The sequence below is a fragment of the Chrysemys picta genome, chromosome 9, assembly GCF_011386835.1.
Source record: "Chrysemys picta bellii isolate R12L10 chromosome 9, ASM1138683v2, whole genome shotgun sequence".
In the NCBI taxonomy this organism is placed as follows: domain Eukaryota; kingdom Metazoa; phylum Chordata; order Testudines; family Emydidae; genus Chrysemys; species Chrysemys picta.
In genome coordinates this window covers 66824784-66852555 of record NC_088799.1, presented here as the reverse complement: position 1 = coordinate 66852555, position 27772 = coordinate 66824784, and the positions used below count along the sequence as shown (strand labels likewise).

The window sequence follows — 27772 nt, the reverse complement described above, 5'->3', positions numbered from 1 at the left end:
GCTGCTGTGTTTGCTGCTGGGGAGCTGCTGGAGCCCTGAGGAGAAGAAGAGGACCATCTGCCAGTGGGGGAGCATGTAGGAATTCTACAGACCACCGTAGAGCAGGCCCTCCCAGACTGAGTAACTTTTGAATTGTACTCTTGTGGTGGGGATCTAGACTGTGTTTGTGGAGACATAGGAGGTGTGGCATGGAGCCTGCCCCCTGGTCCACCTGTGTCCCCCCCCCCCGACCCTCACCACCACCATCATCGTTGCTCCCTCCACCACCCCCACTGGCTACTCACCATCTGCCTTGGGCTCCTGCCTCTGGGACTCAGCTGCTCCCCAAGGCTTGCCACGCCCTGTTGCCACCATTGGGCCTGATACAGCAGCCAGCTTACAAGGACTTTCTTTTTTGTTGCAAGTGCAGGTGGGTGCACATGCCCCCCATTTTGGACTGACCCCCTCCCCCCTACAGCAAGCCCCCAGCTTTGCCCGTTACCTACCCGTTTGCCCCTTACTTCCTTTTGCCCCTCCTCCTTGCCCCAGCCCCTCGCTAGCTCCAGTTTGTATGCCTGCCCCGCCCTTTCCCTCTGCAGCCTTTGTTTGACCTGCCCCAGCCTCTGAAGCTAGCCCCGTGGTTCCTCTGCCCCATTTCCCACCTGGTTGCTCCCTTCCCCCTGCGGTCCCCTTGCCCTGATTAGCCCCTCCCCTCGTGCGCCCATGTCCCCTCCCATGCGCTTGTGCCCCTCCCCGTTTTAGTTTGATTCTGTCTCACTGCACTCCCCAATGCTGTTATATCCTCCCTTCCTTGGTGCAACAAGAGGAGCCGGAAACCTTCCCTGAGTTGGTGACTGACCCCCAGCCCTTGGTAACTCCCCATCCACCCCCCCCGTTTTTTGGCGCCCTCCTCCCCTGCCTACAGCCTAGCGGGGGGGAGTGGTCGACCTGCTTCCCCCTTCCCTACCCCGCTCCAGTGTTTGCTCTCCCCCCGTCCTCATTATGGCAGGGGACGAGGAGAGTGAGACCCCTCGGGCAGACCCTGCTGCCCCTCCTCCAACCGCCCCACCATCATCCCCCCTAGCCTCTACCTCAACCGCCGCTGCCGATCCACTTGCTACCACCCCTGCTGGCGTGCCGGCAGCGGTGGGTAACGAGGTGACCTCCGCTGCTGCCACGTCCCTCGCCCCCTCTGACTCTGGGGGAGCCCACCCAGCTGACAGGAAGGGCCAGGGCACAAAAAAGGGTAAAGGCCCCGTTAAAAAAGCCAGACCCTCCATGGCAGGGGGTGCCCCCACTGCCGCGGCACCACAACTGGCTGCAGCGTTTCTCCCTGCTGTTCCCTCCACCAGCTCTGTGGGTGTCCCACCCCCAGCTCCCAGGGCATACGCCCAGGTGGCGGCAGCCCCCCCGCCTGCCGCTACGTCATCTTCCCCATCCACCACCTCTGCTACCATCTATAGCGGCCGAGGCCCCTTCCCCACCTTAACCCGGAAGCACAGCATCCGTTGCCTCCTCGTACCCGCCTTACCCCACGTGGAGACCTAAGTGCGGGCGTTGGCGAGGGTGGTGGGGCCCACGGCCATTGTGGTGGCCTCTAAGATGTACGGAAAGGTCGTCTTCTTCCTAGCATCGGAGGCCGCAGCCCAGGAGGCAGTGGAGAAGGGCCTGGCGGTGGGGGGCGTATACGTCCCCCTGGAGCCGCTAGAAGACCTGGGCGCCCGATTGGTCCTGACTTCCGTCCCTCCCTTCCTTCCAAATGCCGCCCTGTTACCCGCCCTCTCTACCCTGGGGAGGCCAATCTCTGTGGTCAGCCCTCTCCCATTGGGCTGCAAAGACCCCGCCCTCCGTCATGTCCTCTTGTTCCGCCGGCAGGTACAGTTACAACTACCGCCGGCGGCACGTGACGGTGAGGCGCTCGAGGGGTCCTTCTTGGTCCCCTACCAGGGGGCCCGCTACCGGGTGCATTATTCAACGGGGGAGGCCCGGTGCTACCTCTGCCGGGCGATAGGACACGTCCGGAGGGACTGCCCTTTGGCCCAGCATGGAGGGACATCAGGGACCCCCAAGCCCCGGCAGGGCGCCGGCCCAGTCATCGCCGGCGCCCCTAGCTGCCCGGCGCCTGAAGCCACCCCTCCTCCTTTCCGGCCCACCAACACTCCCGCTCGGGCCCAAGGGGTATCTCCCCCGGTGCGCCTGGCGCATGTTCTGTCCCCCTACCCACTGCTTCCACTCCCGCATCTGAGGAGCCCCTGGACTCTTCCACTAACCCGGCCGCAGATGGCACCCCACTAGCAGCCGCCGAGCCTCTTGAGGCGACGGCCAGTGCCATGCAACCGGCACCCGAGTCGCCAGGGGACTCCCTCATGCCTGAGGGGCAGCCGACCTCCTTCCTGGGTGAAGGCCACATCATTGATTCTCCACCTACGGATGCCATGGCCTTACCATCTGCCTTGGAGCTCGAGTCCGGCATCGCTGAGGGCCCACCTCCCTCCCTGCAAATCCCTGAGCCCCTTTGTGGAGTGCCACCTCCCCCACCGAGTGGTCCGGCTGCTGGGACCCTCCATCCCACTATCGCCCCTTCCCCTGTCCCTATTCCTGACTCCGACCCTGCCCCTGACACCGACCCCTTCCCTGTCCCCTCCACTTCCCATGATGCTATTGCCGCTCCTGGGGTTGTCTCCTTCCATATCCCAGAGGATGACCCCCAAGGAGCGGCCTTTGTTTTTCCCTGTCCCGACCCACCAGGGGCTGCTATTTTCCCTCCGCCGCCCCCCATTGAGCCAGGGTCTGAGACGGGCCACGTGGCACCAGCCCATTGGACGCCACGTCGAGGGTCTGCCCCCTGCTTGCCCGTCTCGGTGGGCCACGGGGCTGAGACGGGCCCCGCTGGGGAATAGCCATAGATCGATAACCCCACCCCCCATACGCTGAGAGAGGAGCTACGGGAATTCCTTGAGGACGTCCGTGGCTCCCGCAACAAGGTACAGCTTGCACTCCAGCGATGGGGGGGGATTTCCATCAGATCCTCCGGGCCGCGAGGGCCCTCATGGGGGAGGGTAAGAGGACCGGGAGGCAGGCCGCCGCGGCCTATCAATGGGTCCGCCTCTTCCGTGACTCCTTAATCGCCTATGGGGTAGGTCACGGATTGTTGCGCGGCCCGACGGAGGCCATGGGTGTCTCTGCTAGCGAGGATCCCCCCCAGCCCTCCTCATGGCACCAATCATCTTTGCAACATTAAACACCCGGGGCTGTAGAATGGGTCTCCGCAGGAGCCATGTGCTCTCCTTCCTTCGGGATGGGGGGTACTCTGTGATTTTCCTGCAGGAGACCCATACGGATCCGGCCGCTGAAGCTAGCTGGCGGCTGGAGTGGGGGGACAGGGTCTACTTTAGCCACCTCACAGTTCGTACGGCTGGAGTGGCGACCCTGTTCTCCCCCGACCTACGGCCCGAGGTGCTGGGGGTCGCCGAGGCTGTGCCAGGCCGCCTGCTCCACCTCCGGGTCCGCATAGAGGGGCTTGTGGTTAATCTCGTCAACGTTTACGCCCCGACATTGGGCCCGGAGAGGTTGTGTTTTTATCAGCAGGCATCCGCCTTCCTCGGCACCTTGGATCCTCGCGAGTGCCTGATCCTGGGCGGGGACTTGAACGCCACCCTTGAGGAACGGGATCGCTCGGGGACCGAGCAGCACCCGGCCGCCGCGGATGTCCTCTGGGAGATCGTCGAACATCACTCCCTGGTGGACGTCTGGCGCGACCACCACCCGGATGACGTTTCAACGTTCACTTTTGTCCGGGTGGAGGTCCATCGGTCGTACCACTCCCGGTTGGACCGCATCTATATGTCACGCTTCCATCTTTCCCGGGCCCACTCCTCCAGCATCTGGCCGGCCCCTTTTTCAGATCACCATCTAGCCACCATGACAGCCTCTCTCTGCGCGGAAAGGCCGGGGCCGGCCTATTGGCACTTTAATAATAGCTCGTTGGAGGATGTGGGCTTCGTGGCGTCCTTCCGGGAGTTCTGGCTGGCCTGGCAAGGGCAGCGGTGTGCCTTTCCCTTGGCGCGGCGGTGGTGGGACCTGGGGAAGGTGCGTGCCCGGTTCTTCTGCCGTGACTACACCCGGAGCACCAGCCGACGGAGGGATGCGGCGATAGGGCAGTTGGAATGGGAGGTCTTAGAGCCGGAGAGGCGTCTGGCCGCCAGCCCCGGTGATCCATCCCTCTGCGGAGCGTGCCGGGAGAAGCGGGAAGAGCTGCGGACCCTCGAGGACCATCGGGCCCGAGGTGCCTTTGTTCGATCCTGCATCCGCCTCCTTCGGGAGATGGATCGCGGCTCCCGCTTCTTCTACGCCCTGGAGAAAAAGAGGGGGGCCAAGAAGCACGTCACCTGCCTTCTAGCAGAGGACGGCACCCCCCCTCACGGATCCGGCGGAAATGTGCGGGAGGGCCAGGGCCTTCTATGCAGGCCTTTTCTCCCCGGATCCAACCGATCCTAACGCTTGCAGAATGCTCTGGGATGAACTCCCGACGGTCAGCGCGGGCGACCGAGACCGGCTGGAGCTGCCTCTCACTCTGGCCGAGTTCTCGGAAGCCCTCCGATGCATGCCCACCAATAAATCTCCGGGCATGGATGGGCTGACTGTGGAGTTCTACCGCGTGTTTTGGGACGTCCTCGGCCCGGACCTTGTCACCGTCTGGGCCGAGTCCTTGCAGGGCAGGGTCCTCCCTCTTTCGTGCAGGCGAGCCATGCTCACCTTATTGCCGAAGAAGGGGGACCTCCGCGATTTACAGAATTGGCATCCCATCTCGCTCCTCAGCACGGACTATAAAATCGTAGCGACGGCCATCTCGCTGCAACTAGGGTCCGTGCTGGCGGACGTGATCCACCCAGACCAGACCTACACCGTCCCGGGCCGCACCATCTTCGACAACTTGTATCTGGTCCGGGACCTCTTGGAACTCGGGTGTAGGGATGGTCTGTCGTTCGCCCTCCTGTCCCTGGATCAGGCGAAGGCGTTTGACAGGGTGGACCACGGGTATCTCCTGGGCACTCTGAGAGCGTTTGGCTTCGGGCCCCAGTTTGTGGGTTTTCTCCAGGTGCTGTACGCCTCCGCAGAGTGTTTGGTCAGGCTCAACTGGACCCTGACCAAACCGGTCAGCTTCGGGCGAGGAGTACGTCAAGGGTCCCCCCTCTCGGGCCAGCTGTATGCTCTGGCGATCGAGCCCTTCCTCTGTCTCCTCCGTAGGATTGGTGCTGCGGGAGCCGGAGCTGCAGCTGGTCCTGTCGGCGTACGCCGACGATGTGCTCCTTGTGGTCCAGGACCCAGGCGACTTGGTGCGGGTGGAGGCTTGCCAGACCATCTATTCGGTGGCCTCCTCCGGGGTCAACTGGGTCAAGAGCTCTGGCCTGGTGGTAGGGGACGGGTGGCAGGCGAGCTCCCTCCCACCCGCACTTCAGGCCATCCGGTGGAGCACGGGTCCTCTGCTCTATCTCGGCGTTTACCTTTCTGCCACACATCCGTCTCCGCCGGAGAACTGGCTAGGTTTAGAGGGCAGAGTGTCAGAGTGGCTCCGGAAATGGACAAGACTGCTCCGGTGTCTCTCCCTTCAAGGGAGAGCACTGGTGCTCAATCAACTAGTCCTGTCCATGCTCTGGTACCGGCTCAACACCCTGGTCCCTGCCCGGGCTTCCTGACCATCCTCCGGACGCTGATTCTGGAGTTCTTTTGGTCAGGATTGCACTGGGTCTCTGCGGGGGTTCTCCATCTACCCCTGGAGGAGGGAGGGCAGGGCCTGAAGTGTCTGCACGCTCAGGTCCACGTCTTCCGCCTTCAGGCCCTGCAGAGGCTCCTTTATGGTGCAGGTAGTCCGGCATGGAGCGTATTGGCGCACGCCTTCCTGCGCCGCTTCCGAGGGCTCCGATATGACCGGCAGCTCCTTTGTCTCCATCCGAGAGGTCTTCCGCGAGGCCTCTCCAAGCTGCCGGTCTTCTACCAGGACCTCCTCCGGACCTGGAAACTGTTCTCAGTGACCAGGTCCGTGGCGGCCACCGTGGGGGCAGATCTCCTCACGGAGCCCCTGCTACACAACCCCCAGCTTCGTGTGCAGGTGGCGGAGTCCCCCATGGTTCGCCAGAGGTTGGTCCTAGCAGAAGTCACCAAAGTTGGAGACCTCCTGGACTACGACCGGGGAGAATGGCTGGATCCCCTGATGCTCGCTCAGCGCATGGGGCTCTCCAGACCTCGTACTCCCCGGCGCGTACTTCAAGAAGTGAGGGCCGCTTTGCCACCCGCTGCTCGGAGAGGGCATGCCCCACCCACCCTCCACTCCGAGCCCTCCCTCATGGACCCAACCAGCCCCCTCCCCGTCCATTCGCCATGAGCCGGCTGCACCATCTGTTCCGGACTGCGCCAAGGAAACATCTATACACGCTCGTGCTCCATGTTCTTCATGTCCTCACCCTCACGTCCCGCCCCGATACAAAGTGGCGGGCCCTTCTGCCACCTCTGGAGGGTGAGGAGCCCCGGTGGGCCAGCCTTTATTCTGCTCTGATCCCGAAGCCCACTGGGGACATCAGTTGGCGGCTCCTTCACGGAGCCGTGAGCAGGGGCGTGTACTTGGCACGGTTTACCCCTATCCCAGACACCTGCCCCTTTTGCGGCGTGAGGGAGACCCTGGCGCATGTTTACCTGGAGTGCGCCAGGCTGCAGCCCCTATTCCGGCTCCTCACAGATGTTTTGTTAAGATTTTGGTTGCACTTTTCTCCTCACCTTTTTATTTATGCACTCCCTATCCATCGCCCCACAAAGTCGCGGGACCTCCTGGTCAACCTCCTTCTGGCCCTAGCGAAACTGGTCATCTATAAAACCAGAATAAGGAGGTTGGCCGATGGAGTTTCCTGTGACTGTGGGGCGTATTTCAGGTCCTCCGTTCTTTCACGTATCCGGGCAGAGTTCCTCTGGGCGGCGTCCACTGGCTCCCTTCACACCTTCGAGGAGCAGTGGGCTTTGCCCACCCACTTCCTGGATCCCAATAGGTCTGGTCACTCAGGGAACAGGAAACTACTCATCCAGTGACCAGTATATTTGCCCTCTACCAGACTCCTGTACCCCACTGGTCTGGGTCTGTCACAGTACATGGAGACTAAACTATCATTTTACTCCTAAAAATGGTCTCTCCAGGTTGCTCTTGAGGCATACTGATAGGGTGGTGTGGGGAAGTCTGTCCTGTTTGTGCAGTTACCTAGTCTGTAGATAAATAAACTTAATTTTCCAGAGCTGCCAATCTAGCAACTTCCTTGAGCTTAAATTAACTGATAAAATGAAATCTAGTTATTGAGAGAGTGCCAGGCCCAATTAAAAGATTCTATTTTACATATTTTATAAGCGAGTCATAACTTTGAGTGTAATGGGGAAAGTAGACTGATTTGCACCATCATTTGCGGACAGTAAAATCTTCAAGATGTAAATAGGAGCTGACAGACAGGTTGTACTTTTCAAGATTGTTAAAGGCTTCTGATGGCACCTTGCCTGGACAACAATGAAAACAGGCTGAAAAAAAGCTTTACTAGAAAGAAGAGGTGGGGGGGAGGGCAGATTTCTATGATATTACATCTAATTATCATAATAGACAGTGAAATAAAGAAGGGAAAATACATCAGAGCATATCAGTGGCAAGATTATCATCCAGGAGTCGAGGAAACGTTAATGTGGAAGGTGACAGTAAAATCTCAGACTATCAAAACATTGCCACATGGGATTGGGGGGGCGGAGGGGCAAATTTAACATTGTTACTGCATGCCACAGATAAGAAAGGCTGTTGCACCCAAAGAGTGAGTCTCAGAGCCTGTTAACCAAAAAGCTTCTGTGCTATAAATAAGGGCAGAGAGATTCTGCTCTTATCTTCACCACCCTGAATCAGGGAACCTCAATGGAATTACGTTGGGGTAACAGAGAAGAATGAAGCCTGGAGGACTGGTGGTGTGATGCGATCAGATTGACACAGCTGGCAGAGAACAACATGAGCAGAAAACAATGCAAGGAGCAGAATTCATACTTTTGAGCACAGCAAACTAGTTAGAGCAACACAGTGGACAGGAGAAGAAAAATTACCCCCATAAGAGGTAGCAGCTTGGGGATGGCTTTAAACCTGATACCTGAAAAATAGTTGTAGTAATTATGTTTTGTTCTCACTGTTAGAAAGAGAGAAAACTATTGAAAGAGGATGACATAAAATCTAAGAATCAGTAGTGGGGTGGACCATGTAATTTAAAGCCTATTTCAAAATGGCTCTAAATTGAGTGATGAAAAATAATACAGTAAGAGCTAAATTTCCCTCCTGTAAATAACAGAATCAGTCAGAATCCTCTAAGTGCTTTTGGCAGGGAAAACAGAGAAATTCTGTCTTTGAAAAAAAAAATGGTACCAACCAACAATTGGTTCTGCTGATAATGTACGGATTTCTTGCCAAAGCTTTCTGTGTGGGTGTTCTTCTGCATATCACAATACTGTCTGCATCTCTACCTGTGTCTCAAAAAACCTACCCCTGCTGTATTGTGTCTGACACCTTGAATACTTTAAAACAATATGTAACTCCTCTGAAATAACTCCTGGTAGAAAAGAGTTGATCACCCACTAAAATTAAGCAAGATAAGAGTGTAGTGGGCTTGAACAAATTAAGGAAAACTTAAATTATACAAAAAGACAATGGAAATTGGGAACAGGAAAAAGATTCAGAACTAGATGGGGGGGGGGGAACCCTGATTGGATTCTTTCAAAAGAAATTCATTTTCAGCTTGGATAGCATCCATCTAAAGATTTTTCCCCTACAAATTAATAGCATAAAAGTCCCAGACTGTGATAAGACTAATTCAGAGCTATGTTGTGTTTGTTAAATGGAATGTGACAGGGATCTGAAATACTGCTCTACTACAGAAAATAATTAGTTGAAAGGTAACTTGATAATTTTACCACTGTGAAGAATGAATGGAAATCAACCTTCACTTTAATTATGTGCAAAGGAGAAGTATAATTACCTGCAGAAGATAGTAATCAGAGAAAATGATAATACATTCCTCTTATCTAGTAGATAGCAAAGTAGCTTGTTCAATCTGTTCACCTTTGGTGTAGCAGAGATAGCAAATTAGTTACTACAGAACCATCTACATTCTTAAGTTACTTGAATATATTTATTTCAATCCTGGGGGAAAATGCTTGTGTGGCAATTTTGAAAAATAAAAATACCAATTGGTACTTGCGCATTTCAGCATTAATTCAAGGGAGAAAGTTAAAATACTGATTCAAATGATTAAAGAATTGTGACTATAGTGTAAAAGCCTCAACAGTCAGAAATTGCTGCCCTGGTGTAGCCCAAAGAAGGTATCTTGTGGTGTTCATAGGCTCATGATCATTTGGTCCCTACTTTCCAAACCAGTGGGCACTAGCACCACAGCTGAGGTAATTCTTGTGAGCCCTAGCACCAGGAATGCCAAGAGGGACATCACAGCATCTCTCTATACTAAAGTAAAGTACAGCTGTATATTTTGAAAGCAGTGCTTATGAGGAATGACCTTAAAAATGTGGTCCCCACCAGTCCCTTTATGCCAAAGTTCAGAAGTATAGAAAGGCAAATATCGCCATGCCTTCCCCACTGTGGGCATGAAAAACTCACAGGCAAGTGTGGTTCCACTGTGTGTGGGGGGGGGGGGGGGGGGAAGAGAGAGAGAGGGTAGGATTTAGGGAGCCTGTGTTAAAGGACCAGAGGCATTGTTAGGTCTGTGAGTACCATGCTGTGTTGCAGTAGAAGCTGCATTACAGCTCAGTGGTGTGATGGGAGGGTTCCCTCCTATCTGACTGCCATGGAAAGCTCTTGCATTAAGGCTGTTTAGACAGAAAATAATGTTTGGCCAAGAAGCTATATACCCACTGGCAGCAGAAAGCATCTTCCAGGTCAGCTCATCCCTGCTAAAATGGTAAGAACAAATCAATAAAGCAAAACACAGAATTATAAAGCATGTAGAATAAAGTTACATCATGAAAGAATGCAGGGAATACAACACAGTCAGGAAAATGTTACAGGCTAATATTGGGGCATTTCCTGCCTAGTAAATCTTCTGAAGTCAGATATACCTAAACCTCCCCTGAAAAGGGGGATTTCAGTCTGGGAAAAACTTGAAAATAAAGCTTGATCTTTCTTTACTGTAAATGTTGTGTTCAGCTTATGAATGAGCATATTTGTGTTTGGAATGGAGTTTCCACGGACTGGCTTCTCCTTCTGTTTGATTTGACTGTGAGGTGCACTTCTGACATTTCCGTCTGTTGCCAGAAAAATTAGTAGTGATGGCCAATAGTCAGTATCCACTCCTGGGCTCACAAAGGAAATAGCAAAGAGGAATTCCACCTCTCTCCCATCTCCTCCCTTTAGTCTTGTTCATTTATTTCTACCAGTGGAACTGTATCCAGTCTCAGTTCTAGCCCTCATAATGGCTTCACTGCCAGCTCAAACACGAGGAAATAATGGGCTAAATTCATCCCGTATGACTCCACTGAGCTCAGCAGAGTTGCATCAGAGATGTATTTGGCCTAGTGTGTATTGCCCCAGCAAGACATTACATATTGTACCTCAGATCTGCCTTTACTACTTACGAATAGATGGCAGCTTAATGAGCCGAGGCCGCTTTAAGGCTCCATCTACTCTGAAGATAAAACTGTTAGCAGAGCTGGGGTTTTAAATGTGGTTTAAAGGAAGCGGAGGCTAGCATGATTTAAACAGGGTTTGTCCAGCGGGTGTGGGTAGCAGATAGCCACTTTTAAAGCCATGTTTTTTAAATGTGCTCTGGACTACCTGGGTAAAATGCTTCACATTTTCTAAGTGACTTAGGCGCCTTAAGCAGGACTTTCAATGAAACTTAGGCTCCTAGGTCACTTAGATGCTTTTGAAAATGTTACCCTCCAGCTATTGCAGACTAGTTTTGCCTCCTCCACCCCTACATTGTCCCCTTCACAGTCATATACACTCCTGTGAAATGAGTGCAAAGTGGGTGTAAAACACTCCCATCAGGCACCCTCTTCCCAGGCTGAGCCCCTCACATCGGGATCTCTAGGTCCAGGGACAGGAAACCTCTGAGTGGGGAGGGGTAAGGGCTACACTGCACAGCTCATCCTGGAGAAGTGCCCCGCAGCTGAGCTCTCTGGAACTGGTAGCCAGGAACAGCACTGCTTCCTCCAGGAGCCACTCAGCTCTCTGTGATGGAGTGGGGACCCTACAGCCATCCTGCAAAGAGCTAACCTGCCCACTGTCCAGGCACCCTCTACTCACCCTCCTCTGGCTGATCACAACTCCCCACCAATTATAAAGCCACCTATTCTTCCCTGACAACCAATATCCCCTGCCCTCTCAGTCCAATACCCCATGCTCCTAACCCCATTATCTCCCTTTTCCTGCTGTAGGCTCTCAGCCCTTATATCCCGCCATGTTCTAATCCCCAATATCTCCCCTGCCCTCCCCCTACTTAAACCTGGCCCACTTTGTATCTGCCCTACTCCCCCAGTTATTCCCATTTCCCTCCCCGGGGTGCTCACCTCCTCAGGTCTGTCCTAAATGAGAAACAAATATCTGTCAGGACCCCAGTTTCAGAGCTGAGTGAACAAGGGGGGGGCAGGAGGCTGTGATACTCCTGGATGTTGCTGCTGCTATGCGCCAAGGCTTACTACTAATGTATATGTTTGTTAAATTGCCCATTGTGTTTATTCCTCATTTATGTTAAAAAATGCATCTGCTCTCCGTTAACCTAGAGCAGTGATTAAATGGGTATCTAACAAGGCTAGCTACAAACTTCCTTTAATGCAAACATCCAAAACTTAATTCTGAAAAATCCTTTAATTCTTCACTTTTCTGTTGGATTACTCATTACTTTCTCTGTCACCCTCCTCACCAGCAAATAAAGATTTTAACTTCATATATTTTCTTGCTCTGTTTCATCATTTTATGTTGTCAATGTTAACATACCACCAAATTTTCAGAGAGCTTCTGATTTGTGTGCTTGCAAAATGTACACATACCGGGTAGTTGCTTGTGTACATTTGGAGCTAAGCATGAAATCATCCAATTTCCACACACAGGTGGGCTTCTGATTGCACTAATGAGTGCAGGCTCTGATTTTTTGAATGCATGTTGAGGCCATTGAAAATTTCACCTGTAATGTTATCTTGCATCATCAGGCCTGCTAAAAAAATACAAAATGTAATTCAAGCTACTTTTCCAGACTGGATGATCAATACTTCAGACTATCATAATAAACCTTGAACAAAAACTGTGAACTGCAGAGTGTCTATCCTCTAGGGGTGCTGCATTCAGTTCCTTGCTCCAGTGAATCACCTATGGTAGTGAGACTAGTTATCAGCCCAGTGATCCAATTCTAATGTAAATGCATTAAGATGAGTTACTGTGTAATTACCATTGCTGCAGATATTTACTGTGAAGTTACCATGTTGTTACCACTAAATAACACATGCTATTTCATGATAATTACTTAAACTCATGTCACAGTTGTACACCAGTTCTTCTTCACTGATAATAAAGTCAGGCACTGTGCCAGCTAACATAAGCAATGGAAATTATTCACTCTCTGAGCATGGAAGTGGGGAGGGCATGGTACAAGCTTAGAAAACAAACACAACCAAGTGCAGCAAAATGCTTTAGGGGATAAGCTTCAGACACAGGAAAACAGCACAGATTGACAAGAATACCTAAAACACAAGTAAACAAACAAAAAGCTTCCAATGTAGTCCACATCTAATAAGATCACAATTATGCTGTGCCCCTAAGGGCTGGGGGTGTGTGTGTGGTAAAATACCTTTTGTTTTTAAATGCTCTATGACTTCTATAATTTGTCCTTTCTTTATGTGTTTTATAAATCATTGGATTGTTATGCATTATTTTGCATACTCTAATATAAATGAAGTTAGTTGGATTGGGCAAATTGGGCTCTTGTTAATTTCAGTGGGAGATAGATCAAAGCTTTAATGAGATTAAGGCTGGATTTTTCAGAGGGGGTCTAAAAAAGGTGTCCAAGTCCCATTAAAATTCAGGCATGCACAAATTTGTTCAGATAAAATAACTGGCCCAAAATTGTCACCTAAAATGCAAAGTGAGTCTATGAATTCTGAACAAGTTCTATTCACTTTCTATCACTGCTATGTTTCATTTCCACACACCTGCACCGCCAGACTCAGCCCTGGAGCACATATGTTAAAATACCATCAGAAACTCATGCCCTCTAGTCTGAGAGACCAAACCAGAAGCTGATAGTATTAGGAGTCTTGTTCTAAAGCCTGGAATCTCAAGATTTTTATCCTAAATTTGAAGAGCCAAGAAATTCCAATAGTTATGGTTCTGAGAAGTATCCTAAGTTTGTTTTGTGTCCTTATCCAAACTCTATCTTCCAAATCTTTTGAGCTTTGCCTATAACTATTACATCCATGCCCTTTGGGGAAAAAAGTTATCCTCCTGCACTGACATTTCTCTTGATCTTTCCAGTTACTCTAGACAAAAAAGCACAACCACAGCTCTCAAAACCTCACAACTTTCCAAAAGAGAATCAATAATTAACCACTGAATTCAGCTTCTCATTGGCATGAAATATCCAAGGATACAATGCTCTGAAAAAGTTGTATGAATACTGACACAACACACCACAAATAAAACACGAAAGGAGTCATTGCCATCTGTTGTGTCAAGGCCTAGTTGAGGACATTTTAATCTTCAAAGTATAGACACAATCAACTGCAACAGCTACTTGGAAGTCATTCCAGTCTCTCAGAGTGACTACCATGAATGTTCACCCATCCTGCCAGCTAAAAATCCCTATGCCCTTTTTAATGAAATGTTGTCGTTTATGCACAGTAATTAGTTTTATTGGGATTATTATAGTATATTTATTGGCTTTGACAATGGTGATAGTACCAATGGTGACAGGGAAGACGTGTTTATGTCCCATGCAATAAGGTTAACCTAATGATCAGAAGTTTTCAATATCACCTGTGCCTGTTTGTCAAATATTTTTGAGCTCCAAGTCCAAATTCTATATGAATTAGGAAGGTTGTGGCTTCCTTGTATCCTGAAACAAGGTCTTTGATAGACTTATTTACCAGTTTCTATAGAAATCTCTGTTAGCTTTGTTTGCCATCCATGTTGTGAAGGGAAGTTCAAGCATTCTCACATAGTTCCCCATCTTGTGGAAGTAACTGACTCAGAGCAATTTCTCAATATAAGTAGTAGCTTTGACAGTGGCCCAAATTCTGACCTGGCAAAGATCAGTGCAACTCCCATGAAAGTCTCTGGGTCAAATTCAGTGCTTATAGAATTAATGGTCTCAGAGAGTTGTTGAGTGAGATTTCATTTCAATGATGCAAGATGATGGGTGCCACTCTATGTGTCACCGCTGAACTTGACCCATAGTCACTTGGAACATAATAACATTTTAAGAACCAAGGAATCTCTCTTGACAAATTTTTACATTTATTCTGTAATTAATTGTTGTGTTTGCAAAAATTCCATAAATATTTGAGCCTGAACTCAGCAAATGGATAAAGGATCCATCTCAGTGGACTTTTTTTGTTTTCTTTTGTTTTGGTAGAAGAGAGCTGTATTCTTCTGAAACATATTTACTAGTGTGGGTATAATATACAGCCTATGTGCTTTAAAGAAATAATAAAGCTTAGCATGTCTCACTACTTACTTTTGTCACCTGTAGTATTTCACAATTCTCCCTCAATGAGAACTAATCCCAAATCCTCTTCACAGCTTTTTATACAAGTCATGTTGAGTTCTGTATTACCATGATAAAAGAAAACAATCTGAAACAAAGTAAGTTGTTTATGCTTTTTGTATTATATTTGTATTCTATTTTCTAGTGCATTTTCATTTGAATCTCTTATTGTCCTTTAATTTCTTGATAAATTAAATGTGTCATTTGCAAACACTTGCAGAAGCATCTGTGTAGCTATAAGTATTTCCCAGCTAATCCAATAAAGACAGATTACTTTGATAACACAGGCATTCCATTTTTCATTGCCGGCATCTGTCCATTTACTGAAATCTTTATCTGCTGAAAATCCCTGGAAGGCTAAAGTTTCCCTCAAGTGTAATTTTGGATGCTCATTTGTGCAGCCTAGCCTGTGTTTCTGCATTTCTCCAAAGCAACACAGCATGCTTGAAAGAAAGTTGCACCCATTGTGTTCAGCCGAGCGTTCTGACAGAGAGAGTTCTCACCATGTATAAAACTTTAAATTGTATTTCAAATTAAACTAAGCCTTATGTTGGTGGCAAGGAGACCATGTTGCTAAAAAGAGACATCTTTTGTGACAAAAGCACTACAGACGCCCAGTGTCAGAGACTGTAAAACAGTTTCCCTTCTGCTTTAATTAAGTGAGCACTTTCTCAAGCCTCTAAACCTCAAAGGAAATCACCCCAATTCCCATTCATCCACAAGCATCTTAGCTGCTTTATGCTTTACCTAAAAAGTTGACTTGGGAGCTGTTTGAGGGATCCCAGTTCAGGTTTTTAGGCAAGTGTAAAGCATATCAAATGGCTGCCATGGAGGGGTAGTTGGCAGGGTGGGAGAAGTGAGTGATGGCAGCAGAAGGAACCCTTGGTTAATTTATAGCTATACATTTTATTATGTCTTGTAAAAATACTAATTAAAAATAAGGGTGGGAGAATGTTCATTTATATTCTCCCTGTTCCTTTTCTTTAAAAAAAAAAAAGCCCATTTTACATGGTGGTCCAATGCATTTTTAGAATAGGTGATGACCTTGGAGCCAAATACTACTGGAAGTTGTTCCATAGTTGTGGCATCACACACAATGCTTAACAAGCAGCCGGCAATCAGAAAAGGACTTTGAACAATTTCTCTATGGCCATAGTCACATTGTGGTTTAAACATCAGAAGAACATTGTGTGCATTTCTATAACCCGTACAGTGCTTACAAAATGTATTTACAGTGAGTGCCGCTCAACTCTCATTCCAGTAACAATAGCCCTCTTTGCCTCTCCTTTTTCATTTCAGCTCATGTTTATAAAATTGCAAAGCTACTAATGAAGCAGACCAAATTTAACAGCAAGTGTATTTGTGAAGTACAGGCTAGGTTGAATAAATTACATTGTCACTGTGAATTAGAAAAGCCTCAGGTGGTGTGGTCTAGGTTAAAGGAGAATATAATGGTCTCATATTTGAGGCTGAAAGCTGGAGAAGAGGATTGATGCCAGATAGGCTACTGGGCTTCTCCAGATGGCATATACATTTATTTGTGGAACTATGAGACAGTCCTCCAGTCACTCTCAGCATTCTCTCCTATCTGTCTTCTTCCCAATCATTACTCTTTGTACACCTCAATTCACTGCAAAAAATAAATAAGTGGTAGAATGCAAAGTTAAGCAATAGGTTCAAACTGGAGATGGATCCAGGATGTTGTTCTGATCTAGATTAGGTCATGGTTTGCAGTGTGGTTTCTAGGCTAAGTAAGAAGTATAGCTCAGGTTTGGTTTTTCATCCATGCAACAGTCTGATGAGCAGTTCTCATGAGATTTCAACTTGAAATGGTAGAATTCTCATGAGATCAGATGATCTTGCAAGATTTCTGCCATCTTCAGTTGAAATCTCACAAGAATAAACACACAAATTTGTAGATTTTAAAGCCAAGGGACCATGTGATCATTTAGTCTGGCCTCCTAAATAACACAAACCATAGAATTTCACTCAGTTACCCCGTACTGAGCCCAATAACTCGTGTTTGACTAAAGTATATCTTCCAAAAAGGCATCCAGTCTTTAGGCTCATCCAAACCAGGACCAGAAAACAGAGAGGTCACTTCTGTTCTGGATCTTAGGAATACCCCTCCTCTTTGGTGTCTCAGTGATTTGGAGATCAAAATTAAAACTGGGTGAACATTTTCAACCAACACTGCAAAGGGAGGGGGACTGCAGCTTCAACAACCCAGAAAGATTTCACAGATTCATGTCAATTTTGTCAAATTGTTTCAATAGAAAAAATACCTTAAAATAAAAACTAATCATTTTGTTTTGAAATTTTCTAAATGAAACATTACAATTTTTCAAATCAAAATAATTTTTATTTTAAAGTTCCATTTAATATTATTTTTAAATGAAAAACAGTTAAAAATGTTAAAAATGAAAATGAAACATTGTACTTCTAGTTGAATGAATGTTTCATTTGACCTGAAATAAAAAAAGGCTTTTCAATTTGCCAAAAATTTTGAAAAAAAAGTCATTTTTGTTTCAACCCTAATTGAATATTTTTTTAGGAATTTCCAGAGAATGGAAAAATCTGTCCAGCTCTATCTGAAATCCAACGTTCTCTATTTACCATCTCTCCAGAATTCAAAGGGGTACTTAAAGTTGCTGTTTGGGTGTCTTCATCCGTGGTTCAAATTCAAAAGAATAAGAAATCTCTAAGTTTCCAATGAAATATTTAAGGGATCTTCACGGATATTTTAAGAGTCCTAAAAGTAAGGGAGTTTTGTTTTGTTTTCTTTAAAACTAGGAGAGGGAGTTAAAAACCCCAATATTAACAGAAAAGTTTTCATGCATTTTTTTAACATTTCAGTAAAAATCTTGTGTGTATTTTTTTATTTAAACCTTCCCCTTGCAGTATTTGCCACCCAAGGGAACCTGAAAGTAAAACTGACTAGAAACAAAAGTTACAGGGCCACAGGCAAAATCTAAATTTATTCAGGCCTTCAGGGCCCAAATTTTCCTGTGATTTACAAAAGTTGTATTATTTATTTATGCACTGTAAGTGAGAGGAGAATTGGACTCAGAATATATATAGCTACATATCGGCAGCTACATTTAGGTATTATACATAGACATATAGGTATACATATACATACATATGTACTTACTATACATATTATCCCAAAGTTACAAAAGGAGAAACTGAGACAGATGATTAAGTGGCAAGCCAGCTAGGGCTTGTCTACATGGGGAGTGAGGGTTAATCCACAGCAGTTCTACCACCAACCCTGTGTGTATAATAGCTGGATTTACAGCAGCACAATTTCAGACCTCAGACACAAAGTAAGACCAATACATACCTGACAGTATTGCCCCAGATATTTGCATTTTATATTGGACACCTTGCTGGCTGTTCAAACTGCTGAGCAAGTCCCACCCATCGCAAATGGTTTTTTCCCTTACTCTCACAAATATTGGGTAAAGTACAACATGCTGCTATAATCTTTGGGAATGTTTTTTTCTGCTGCTTCCAACCTATTTCACATATAGCACCAGCTCCCTTTCAAACAGTGCAATGTTCACACTCTACTGTCAATCTGCAACTACACAAACAATAGTTAAACAGTTCCTTCCTTCTGTCCTAGTGGCCTGTGAATAGCTTCATTTACAGGGATGCAGAGGGTAAGCCAGGTCCCCCAAAATAACTGGAGTAATGTCAACACCATTAATGTGAATAATGTTCCTGGGGACAAACAGTCCTTTCTCCATTATTTTAAATAGAGAAGAGTTCTAAGAAAACCTAACATCGTGGACCCTTCCAGGCCACTCCACATTTATGTCCATAAACCTGCCACTGTGGTCTACAAGCCCCAGGCACACCGTGGAGAAATACCCCTTTCTGTTTATGAATTCTGAGCTCTGAAGGGGGATGGAGCAAATAATAGGCACATAAAAACCATCAATTGCCCCAATATAGTTTGGAAATGCCATGTGTTAAATCTATCAAAGCCTCCTGAGCATTACCAAGCTTTATAACTCAGTGCAAAAGTACCTTTCCGTGGCATCACACACCTGCATGACAATGGCCCCAGTGGTCAATCCGCCCATGCCAAATTGTTTCACTGCAGACCGGTAGCATTTGGGGATAACCCCCTTCCAGATGGCACTTGCGACCTGCTTGTCCATAGGTATAGAGCACTGCATGTTGGCATGTTGCTGCTGTAGCTCTGAAGTTAGTTCAGCATATATCTCCAGAAAGGTTGCCTTCCTCACCCTGAAATTCTCTCATCACTGCATGGTCCTCTCAGGTCTGCAGAACAATCCTTTCCCACTAATCCATAATGGTTTCCCAAGCCCAGAAAGAGTGGTGCATGTTGTGAAGCTGCTCCAGAAACCAGTCCTCTAGTATCAATTACTCAGTGTGTACCTCTTCTTTTTTGTTGTGCCCCATTTCCACAGCCACTGAAGTACCTCCTGCTGTTGGAGAAGCTGCTGCTGCTGCCACATCATCTGCTCAGTGGTTCAGCTGACAAACTCCAAGCCAAATTAATCCAGCTTTGAGTGCTGAAATACAGCTCAAGTGCCTCTGCACATTTCAGTTGGCCAGCATATTGGCATGGAGCATTGTTGACTTCAGGCTGCCTGACAGCAATTTGAAAATCCTGCTCAGAAAGGAAGTATGATGTGAAGGCAGAAGAATAATGGGATATCTGTAACTATGTGTCCCATAATGCACAGAGAGAAAAATCCTAAAATGCACATTGCTCAGCAGTGAGGCAAAGGAGTAAGGGATACCCTCCATGTACCCCATGCCCTCAGTTGGCTTCAACCTGCCACTATGTCTACACAATGATGCGCATTGACAGTGTGCAAACGATCACTGCAGTTGGCATAATGCATTTTATCTGACATGCAGCAAAAAACTGCAGATTAACACCCGCCCACCTTGTATTCGAGTCCTGAGAGTATTAGGTATGGTTTGGAATTCAGGAGATCTGGGTCTCACGATACTTAGATCCCTGTTCTGATGATACTTTGCTGAATGGGACCTTAACAAAGGTTGAAAAGTGCTACATATGTTCAATACATTATTAAGGCTAGGCAGTGGTGAAGATGGGAATAGCATTCAGGAAGTCTTGGCTCCCAGCTGCTGTGCCCATTCCTATAAATCATGTGACCTGTAGTCACCAGTTCTTACTCATGCCTGCAGATTTTCTTCAAAATTCCTATTACGGCCCTGTGTGAAATTTTTCCATAAAAGATGACTTTTGTATTTGTCTATGTTTCACTACAAGAAATGTTCACTCTTCTGACTTTGTTTCTACTGGGAAGGGTTGGGTAGTGCAAAATCACAAAACAAACTGGTGGAATATTTTTCACTTATTTCCACCAACCAATATCTTCACCAATTTCACACATCTCTAGTAATTACTAGAGTTGTGCAAATAACCAATTATTGGTTCAGTTGCTGAACCAAAAACTCAAAACATTTTCATTGTAGGTAGATCCAAAACAACACATTTTAATTCTTTTTTTTTTTTTTTTTGCCATAATGAAAAAGTTGGAAAAAAAATTAGTTCTGGGTCAACCAAAAGTTTAATTTGACCCAACTTGAAACATTTCATTTTGTTTTCTAGGGTTTTAACCTTTTTAAAATAAAATACAATTAAATGCTGAATGTAAGGAAGTTTTCAATGAAAATCACATTTCCTTTAGAAAATGTTGAAATTAAACATTCTGACTTTTCTTTCTTTCTTTTGTTTTTTTCAACTGAAACAATTCAGTGAATTCAACACAAATTCACTAAATGTTTCAGTTGACCCAAATATGCATTTTTCAGTGAAAAAAAGTTTTATCTGAAAAATTTCACCTAGATCTAGTAATAACCTATTTTGGAATTTCTCTTCCTTCACAGGAAGTGGTGCGGACTGGCTGCTGCTTCCCACAGCTCCCATTGGGCAGGAACGGTGAACTGCGGCCACTGGGAGCTTTGGGCAGCTGTGCCCGTGGACGGTCAATATAAACAAACTGTCTCACGGCCTGCCAGCGGATTACCCTGACGGGTCACGTGCAGCCCGCGGGCCGTAGGTTGCCCACCACTGAGCTAAACAGAATCTTTAAGGACTATGGAAAGTCATGGGCCATACTTTCATTTGAAAGACTCAGCACTGTGCTCACTCAGACACATATTGTGGAAATAATTCTGTATGGATTCAGAATGATGAATGCCACCTTGGTTTCCCATGGAGGCCTCGTAGTCAAGTGCTGACCGAGCTCAATGCTGTTAAGATTGCAAGATCTAATGAGATCTGACATGAATTGCAATGGGTTATCATATTATACCTTAAATTCTCTGAGCCATTTCTAGGACACTGGACAAAGACAGGCCACTGACAGAGGAATTGTACGACTGTCAGAAATAGATTGTATGCACAATGGTTTAAACATATCCAGAGGTTTGTATTTTTACAGAATTTACTAGATGAGCCTGTAGCCTGTCCTGTGCACTCATGAGGTAAGTAAGAAGATGTAAGGCACCCCCTTATTCCACTGCACCATCCACTTATACTATGTGTAGCAGCATAGAGGGGAGACAGCCTCTTTGGAGCTGCTACCTTCTTCACCACCAACCATTTGAATGGGGAAAGGGCAGGGAATGGGTGGAGAGTTGACTCTGCTCCTCCACCCCCACAACATGCCAATTGGTGTGCTGGGGGAGGTACGCTCTGCCAGATATAGGGCTGGTGTAGCAGGATACTTGGAGGCAGCTTATAACAATCAGCGTCACCGTTTGTTTCCCGGCTTGCAGATGAGACAGTGCAGCTATGTGCTGCCCCGTGCACAGGACAGATTGTAAAATGACAATCGTCCACATATGGCAAAAATACTTCTGAAGGGTGAGCAAATTTGAAATGTATTTAATAAAGCAAAAGAGGGGGGGAATGAAAATATAGCTGTAAACATTTATGAAAATACAGCACAAATAACTATTACAAAAAACCTTATCTGGTAAGACAAGCTGTGACAATCCTTGTGAATTTTTAATCTTAAAAAATGAACATTACATTAATGAGTCTTCATTATATTATTAAATATTTTACTTTGTTTCCTGTAGAGGGTTTAATTTTTACTTGACGTACTTTTTTTTTAATGTACCTAATGGGCTTTTACAACATTTGTAAATGAGGCAAAGCATTAGGAAAATAAGTTAATGTTAATTCTTTATATTCATCAGCAATTTGGTCTAATTTATCACAGTGGGGAACAATTTTTTTTTTAAATTTACAAGTGGGAAACCAAAGTTCCTGACACAGAAGTACTTGGAAAAAGTGAAATTACCAAGTGTAATCACTATTCTCAAACACAGACATCTCCTTGCCTTAGTCATCTGCACCAGAGGAATGACAGATGCATGCCAAAGGATCTCCTGTATGGAGAACTTGCTGATGCTCCAAGATCACTGGGCCAACTTAAGCTCAGGTTCAAGGACGTTTGCAGGAGGGACTTGAAAATGTCCAGCATTGACACTGCAAGCTAGGAGGATGAGGCAAGTAACAGTCTACATTGGAGAGCTGTGTTGCACCAGGGAGTCAAAGAGGCTGAAGAGAAGTGGATGACAGAGGAAGGAAAAGAGGAAAGCACAGCAGGCCACAAGTGCTAGTAGTGTGCTGGTTTCATTCTCTGTGGCAAGGACTGTCACTCAAGAATTGGATTTTTTTTAGCCACTCACGATGCTGCAGTGTGACACACAATAACTGAACCGCTTTGGTTCTTACACCATCATCTTCCAAGATAAACAGGTGCCACATAGAAATTGGACCAAGTCACAGAATTTGGATCCAGACTTTAACACTCCAAACTTCAGTGTGGTTTGGTGGTTTTACTTTAGCCTGTTATAAAGAGAATGGTCCTTTGCATAGCTAGAATCTGGGTTTTTCATTCAAAACACAAAGTTTAGAGGTGTTGGGATAAGGGATTCAGTTCACACATATCCCTAGTGGAAAAAGAAGAACCATGGAGTACAATATATTTGCACCGCAATTCCTTGATGTCATAGCAGCTGTTCAATTTACAGTCCATGAATCCTCTGCAACACAGGTTACCAAGGAGGTATTGCAGGGCAGAGATTAGGAGCTAGGACAGTGGTCCCTGTGTTTCTGTGGGGCAGCCCCTGATTCTGCCATCCCATTCCTATGATTCCTGTCCCAAGAGTGGTTCACTAGGGACATGTTAGCACTGTTTTTGCCATTAGAATGCTTGTTTCTATGCTATACACATTAGGTGCATGGAGGTGAGTGATTGGAGCTCCATTACAAAGGTAAGCAATGAATATGATACGAGCATGTTTATTTTTTTAAATTATGTGTATGTAATTTGACTAGTAATATGATGAATTCAAGCAACGATTGTGATCTTGATTTTCTATAGCACCTCTAGTGCACATGTATCTCAACGTACTTTTTGACTTTACTAACTTGTCTGTACAAACAATGGGCTAAGTCCTGAATCCAGGTTATACAGTGGTATGGGGCGTACGATCCCCAACACACTATGTAAACTATGCCTTGTGTTCCTGAGATGGTCAGGAGTGATCCATTCCTCCCCATTGCTGATGGGTTAGGAGAGGAAGGAGCTTGCTCCACTGTTGGGAGGAATGGAGCTGCTGGCAGTCTAAACACTAATTCCCCTACTTCCACTGCAAGAGGTTCTGTGTAATATCCCAGGTTCTCGCCTCTCTGCCAGAGTCATGGAGTTTCTGCAGCCCAAGGTGTCCGTAGGTGGCAGGCCATATCTCTTGACTTTGACATAGAAACAAAATATGCAAATATACCTTGGGCATGAGGAAAAGGAGGGCTACCTACACTGCTAGCTCTTTGGGCAAAGAACTATTTTTCCACTATATGTGTGTGTGTAGTGTGTACAGTTTCTGATACACTGGTCCCTTCTTGGGGCATTTACATGCTAATGTAATACAACTAGTTAATTATAAATTTTTCAGTTTGACGGCAGGGCTCCCTCTCTGTCGTCTTGGCTGATAACAGCTAGATGCCTCCCAAAAGCCTGCCTCCCTTCAGGCTGCACAGCCCAGACACTCCCTTCCCAACTGATTGACAGCTGAGGTGTGACCCACCTCACCGAGGATATGAGGCTAGGCATTTGATTCCTCCCTTGATGTTAATCCCAGTAAATAGCAGTTGAGTGGCATGCAGCCACCAACAGTGCTCCTGGGAAGGGCCTGGGCAGTCCTGTAAAAGAATTTACTATCCCTTTAGGGACAATCTAACCCAAATAAATGTAATTAACCTCATTGCTTCAGGCAACACCTATCTCTTCATCATCACTAAAAAATGTCACATAACTGCCTAGTGTTAAGCGACTATGTAATTGAAAGTCAGCCTTTGACACAAGCCATTTGTGTCGGGACCGGAGTGCGGACAGAAGGGAGCCGCCTCTCACCCGTTGCGCACCGCATGTTCGTGGGGAACCTGGTGCTAAATCATTCGTAGACGACCTGATTCTAGGTCAGGGTTTCGTGCGTAGCAGAGCAGCTACCTCGCTGCGATCTATTGAAAGTCAGCCTTTGACACAAGCCATTTGTGTCGGGACCGGAGTGCGGACAGAAGGGAGCCGCCTCTCACCCGTTGCGCACCGCATGTTCGTGGGGAACCTGGTGCTAAATCATTCGTAGACGACCTGATTCTAGGTCAGGGTTTCGTGCGTAGCAGAGCAGCTACCTCGCTGCGATCTATTGAAAGTCAGCCTTTGACACAAGCCATTCGTGTCGAGACCGGAGTGCGGACAGAAGGGAGCCGCCTCTCACCCGTTGCGCACCGCATGTTCGTGGGGAACCTGGTGCTAAATCATTCGTAGACGACCTGATTCTGGGTCAGGGTTTCGTGCGTAGCAGAGCAGCTACCTCGCTGCGATCTATGTAATTAAAGATTGTTTCACAGTGCATGTGTGTGATGAGGTAGGGAGGTAAGGTGCAGAAAGAGCCTGTACAGTTCCTCAGGCCCTGTCTACATTAAGGAAATCCACACTAGTGTGACTACGGTGCTGTGGTTACACCAAAGTAACACCCCAGTGATTTACTGGATTCAGCCGCACCAACGTAAGCCTGCTTTGCTCCACTGCATAGCATCAACATTAGCAGTTTTCACAGCGTAACTACAGTGCTGCCTCTCGACTGGAGCAGATTTCCTTACTGGAGACAGAGGCTCAGGTTTTTGAGTTTTAGTCTCAAATCTAACACTGTATTAAAATCCTTTTTGGCATTGAATTAATGCACCCAACTAAGCAGAGCAAATACTGATGCTCTGTCTGCATGGAATAACAAACACACTTCCTCGCAAACATTTGAATTTCTGTCAAACATTTTAGCACATTTACTTTTTTCCTTGCCCTCCCCCTTTGTGCATTTTTTAAGCAAATTAACTCTGAAGAAAAAAGTAGTTTACAGATCAAAAGGAAATGTTGAATTATATACTTTCTTATTCTCTCACTCCCAAGACTGGTAAATGCATGTTCTCAAATAGATGCTTGAATGCTGGCACATTTTTCACACTTCTTCACTGATCCAGTTCCAATGTGATTATCTTACACTGTTCATGCAGGAATGTAATTTCTCAGGATAAAACAGGAACCAGAAATCTCCCTCCCTCTTTTAGAAGGTGAGTGTCTGTAAGGATATCAGCCCCATACAGCATCTAGCTGTAGATTCCGGTCGGAGAAGCCCACCCCCATCGCTGCTTTTTTCCCCCCAGCATCTAAGATTTTTTTGGAAAGATGAGAGGCCATTGCTGATTATTGATCTTTTTATTATATGCTTCAACAGGGCTAGTTTGAGCTGTGACTCTACATGTGCATTGGAACAAAGTTTAATGCCATGACAAAAGGAAACTGTCTTCAGGCATGCAATTCACCTGTATCTTCTTCAATTAACTTTCTACAAAGTTTCCTGTAAAACCAACTAACAAAAGCCCTAGAAGACTATTGATAAAGTTAAGGCGTTATATGGCACTTCTAGATTTTTCACTAAACTCTATCCCTTCTTTTAAAACCTTTGGTATAACATCAGAATACACAACAAAGATTTGAAATGCAGTAATCCTACAGTGGTTTTATTTTCTTCCTCATGCTTATTTCTTCCTTAAACTCATCCTCCGTCCTGCCTGGCTCTTAGCTCTTAAGAAACTGTTAGGGTCCCAGATGGATGTAATATAGGGAGTAGCTTATTCTCAAAATTTTGGTTAAGTATCTAGTTCATAGAATCATAGAAGTTCAGGGTTGGAAGAGACCTCAGCAGGTCATCTAGTCCAATCCCCTGCTCAAAGCAGGACCAACACCAACTTAATGATCCCAGCCAGGGCTTTGTCAAGCCGGGCCTTAAAAACCGCTAAGGATGGAGATTCCATTCCATAGTTGCTGTGAGTAAGAGCTGGGTGGGGACTCCTGTGAGCAAAAGAGGTCTGGCTTTCTTGGTAATTCAGAGAACAGTAACAGAACATAATCATCAGATCTGGCTTCCTTTGCAAGCTTGGCTGTCCCTTCTCTGAAGCAACTGACATCGGAATAACCCATTATGGGTTCCTAGAATCTGACACCTGGATTCCAACCCACACTTTCAAGGTGCCACATTGAGGCTGTTTGGTTTTCCTATAACTCACTACAAAATAGCGAGGGAATTCTTGAGTTCTATTCCCTGCTCTTCCTCAGACTTATTGTGGGATATTCAGGAAGTCATTTGGACTTCTCTGTTTTATTTCCTTCATCTGTAAAATGGGGTTAAAGCTTATGTACTGAACGAGAAGTGGGGTTGGATGTGGAGAGGCTGATTTGCAAGATTTAACACATTAATATTTGTAAAGCTCTTTGAGAACATTGTTTGAGAGGGCAAAAAGTATTATTATATGGCTTTTTTCATATAAATATATGGAGCATAGTTTTCAGCAGGTTAATGCTTTAATACATGATCCTGGCCCTCAATAAGCTACTTTGATATTTATGGTTTAAATTTGAGACAAGTCCAGTACCTGAGCCTTGGAGGTTTCTTTCTACTTTATAAAGTATTTTTCACATTTTATTTTGGGAGAAAAAATCATAAGTCAAAAGAGGGTAAGGACTGCAGACATGATATGGATTTTGCTATGTCAGCCTGAATATAGCTTCTAAAACATATCTGAAATAAATTAGGTCATTGGAAACCTTCAGAAATATTGTAAAGGGTCTAGAGAAGAATTGGCCATGCTGAATCTAAACTTTAGTTACAGAGTCTTAATTCTGACATGTACAAAGTCTTCAAAAAAGAAAAAAGAAAAGAAAAAGATGTTCTTAGAACTGTTCACTCAGTCTTATTAAAATAGCACTTCTCTGTGGAGAGGAGTTAATCATGATTGCCAGACTAAAAATTCTGTTCAACATAAAGGCTGTCAAAGTCCTTGTAGCGAACCTCAGCTTAGAGAGAAAAGAGACTGAGATGATGCAGCTATAGAAAAAGTAACTCAAATTGTACAGACACCCATGATAGTTTGGGCTCATGATAAACAAGCACAGGGGGGGAAACTGAGGGAAAAGGTCTAGGAAAGGCATAGCAGCTGCTAACTAACTGTTCTCTTGGTCCTGATTCTGGCTATTCATTCTCAGAGAGGAATTTTCAAAACTTCTATTAGTTGGGGGGCAGAGGGCTTAAAACTCCAAAGACACAGATTTATTGCAGTAGGTCGGTCAGTTATAGGGTCTGTCATAACTATAAAGGGAAGGGTAACAGCTGTCCTGTGTACAGTACTATAAAATCCCTCCTGGCCAGAGACTCCAAAATCCTTTTCCCTGTAAAGGGTTAAGAAGCTCAGGTAACCTGGCTGGCATCTGACCGAAAGGACCAATAAGGGGACAAGATACTTTCAAATTTTGGTGGGGGGAAGGCTTTTGTTTGTGCTCTTTGTTTGGGAAGTTGTTCGCTCTTGGGACTGAGAGGGACCAGACATCAATCCAGGTTCTCCAAATCTTTCTGAACAAGTCTCTCATATTTCAAACTTGTAA

The 27772-nt window shown here is 46.2% G+C and overlaps 1 long non-coding RNA gene across 2 annotated transcripts in view; it reads left to right on the top strand.

Moving 5' to 3' along the window:
• Positions 1–27772, top strand: part of LOC112059290 (uncharacterized) — a 174736-nt gene that overhangs the window by 131643 nt on the left and 15321 nt on the right. The window lies entirely within an intron of this gene.